This window comes from Herpailurus yagouaroundi, unplaced genomic scaffold (assembly GCF_014898765.1).
Source record: "Herpailurus yagouaroundi ecotype Mexico unplaced genomic scaffold, PumYag 140, whole genome shotgun sequence".
Classification (NCBI taxonomy): Eukaryota; Metazoa; Chordata; class Mammalia; order Carnivora; family Felidae; genus Herpailurus; species Herpailurus yagouaroundi.
In genome coordinates, this window is record NW_024412395.1 from 57,312,051 (window position 1) to 57,315,545 (window position 3,495).

The window sequence follows — 3,495 nt, forward strand, 5'->3', positions numbered from 1 at the left end:
CATAAAAGTTACCCATCTGTTGGAAATTTTGTAAGATTAGATCTTCCACAAAAGTTTGAGAAGCATTGCTCTATGCTTTCACTTGATTTATCAACCCATCAGAAAAAAAAAGAGAGAGAAAGAGAGATGAATAGCTCCTATGCAACTAAGGAATATAACCCTTTAAGATTTTATCATCTATTATAACAACAACTACAATTACAACAGCAATTACACCACCCATGACTGTGTACAGCTGAATTATTGCATATGAACTGACTCTGAAGACAGGTTTTAAAATAACCACAAAACTAGACTTTTACGGTGACCATTTTACAATATATATTAACATTGAATCCCTATGCTGTACACCTAAAACCAATATGATATTGTATTTCAGTTATGCTTCAATAAAAAACACCACCACCAGTTTTGACATTCTCAACAACTTCCACCAATCTCATCCACATAATCCACATCATAGCATGTTAGAAGAAGGTATCACTGGGGCGCCTGGGCGGCTCAGTTGGTTGGGCGTCCGACTTCAGTTCAGGTCATGATCTCGCGGTCCGTGAGTTCGGGCCCCGCATCTGGCCCTGTGCTGACGGCTCAGAGCCTGGAGCCTTTTTCGGATTCTGTGTCTCCCTCTCTCTCTCTGCCCCTCCCCTGCTCATGCTCTGTCTCTCTCTGTCTCAAAAATAAATAAAAACATTTTAAAAATTAAAAAAAAGAAGAAGGTATCACTGAAAACATCATCTTTACCTGGTGGTGCCTGAGACCACAATAAACATCCACACCCTTAGAAGCAATGAGAAGTGGGAAGGTTGGCGGGCAGGAGTGCCACACATGTAGATCACCACTCTGGGTCACTTTCATCTTTGGTACAGTTTTTCTGGCTGACCCCATCGCATGGACCTGGCCTGGCAGCTTTAAAATTGGAATAAAGCTATAATTCATCAGCCAGCATTTACCGATCCTGGCATATACCCTGGGATTACCAAGACTGCGAGAAGTGGAAAAAAAAAGAAAAGAAAAAGAAAAGAAAGCATAGAAGGAAGGAAGTTAATAATAATGACAGAGCCCAGTGTATGATTTTTTATGTGTAGAAAAGTAAAGGGATGAATATGTTCATTTTAAAAAACATCTTCAGTGAGATGCAATTCACAGATACAATTTATCCATTTATTTTTTTTTTCAACGTTTATTTATTTTTGGGACAGAGAGAGACAGAGCATGAACGGGGGAGGGGCAGAGAGAGAGGGAGACACAGAATCGGAAACAGGCTCCAGGCTCTGAGCCATCAGCCCAGAGCCTGACGCGGGGCTCGAACTCCCGGACCGCGAGATCGTGACCTGGCTGAAGTCGGACGCTTAACCGACTGCGCCACCCAGGCACCCCCAATTTATCCATTTAAACTTACAATTTAAGGGGCATTAGCATTTTCAGAGTTGTGCAACCATCACCACCATCTACGATTAGAGTGTTGTAATTCAGGGGCACCTGTGTGGCTCAGCTGGTTCAGCATCCGACTCTTGATTTCAGCTCAGGTCATGATTTCATGGGCATGAGATTAAGCCCCACACTGGGCTCTGTGACGGGTGTGGAGCCTGTTTAAGATACTCTCTTCCTCTCCCTCTGCCTCTGTGAATGCTTTAATTCATTCACATTTATATAAATAATAATCATGCAGGTACATGTATATGTATATGTATATGTATATGTATATGTATATGTATATGTATATATATATAGGCCTATATATGCATGTACAAATACTTAAACTCTAAGTCATTACTGAATAAAAAAAATAAATCTTTGAATCTATGGTCACCTTAGAAGATTAACTAAAGGAGCGTAACCTTTTGCCATTTCTTTATTGCTCCAGAGAGGCGTTGAATGTGTAGCCCAGGAGTGGATGTCTCAACGTGGTGCCCCATTACGTGAGCATAAATGGCACTGGACCTTTTTGGGCAGGTTTGGGCCATAGTTGTGCTGTGCAGCCCGTCAGTGGTGCTGGTGATTTTTCAACGTTGACTCTGGCTGAAATTACCAACATATTTCTGAGGTGGCCACAAGATGTCAGATAATGATTTTACTTCCCATTAAGATTAGGTTCAAACTGGATATCTACAGAGGAGATGACCCATGTGTTCCCCCTTTATTTTCCTCTACTTCAAATCCTTAGTTCCTTGACCTACTCTTGCTTCCAAATATAGTTTGTCCCTCTGGTCTGCCCCTCCTCACAGTTCTCATCCTCTTCTTGGACTCTAGGAAATCTGATTGCCACTCTTGGAAGGCTATCTGGGATAACTGGGTTTTCATGAACTGTTATTTTAGTGGCTAGACATTCAGCCCACTAAGTATTTTTCTTAAATGCAAATAACACATTCTTTTCCAAGTGCACCACTCCAGAGCATCCCAACCACCAACCACAGTCCCATGTAGAACCCTTCATGATTAAAACAATAAATGTGTTCATCTGGGAAGAGGGAAGAAAATGAGAATGTTATTTCATTGGAAAACTCAAATGATTTCAAAATAAATATAAGGAAAATACAGCTCCCTAATGTAAACTTGACTGTGGAAAGCAAACATCATAAAAATGTGGTCTCTTTTTCAGGTGTTCTGGAAACAAACTCACTTTTAGGGTTCGAGGAGCTATTCCAAGCATTGATAGAATGAATCTTGTGTTTGAAGGATTATGTAGACCCTTCCTTCCTTCCTCAAGCAGTCTTTTTAAACTTTCAGTGGTTCTGAGGCTAATTTTGGTTCTGATAAACAGCTGAACTCTAAAACCATACTGGTTTACCTTTTCATTGCCAACAGTGAAAACAGATCATCTGTGTGAAGAATTTTAATTACATAAAATCACAACTTAATCAGAGCTCTTCGATATTTTCTAAGCATTCATCATGTGCCAGCCCTGGGCCGGGAACACCATGAGCCTTCACTCATAGGGTGGGTATACGTCTTAGAGTGGAGACAACCATTGAGAACAGTAATAATACCTAAGAATGCTCTGCTGGGCAAAGAGCATGGTTCCAGGGGAGTTCAGGGCAGATGCACTGGCAAGAAAGTAATATTCATGGCACATGGAAATCACAGGCTTCCTCGAAGTGGCATATTATCCTCATTACTTGATTCCTAGATCAGCAGACACTATGCCGAATACAAGCCTACTCCTTAGAAACAGTTTCCCAAATCCAGGAGACCACCACGATAGAAATGCTTGCCTCAGTGCATTTAAAAGTTTTTCAACAATAAAGGATATCACTTGCGTATCTTCTAAACAGGAGCAAACTGGCAATCTTTTTCATGTTTCTTTTTTCTCTAGGATGCTGGCATCTGTTTCTGCTCTGTTTGCTAGGGTTTTCATTTAAAAAGTATAATATATACAACTTCTCTATGATTAAAACGTATTGCCTTTTGTGAATGATGAATTCAAGCAAGTATCCCTGTCTTTATTTTCCATCACAGTTGGTCATAAATCCTGCAACCCAGAAGTGATAATGTTCT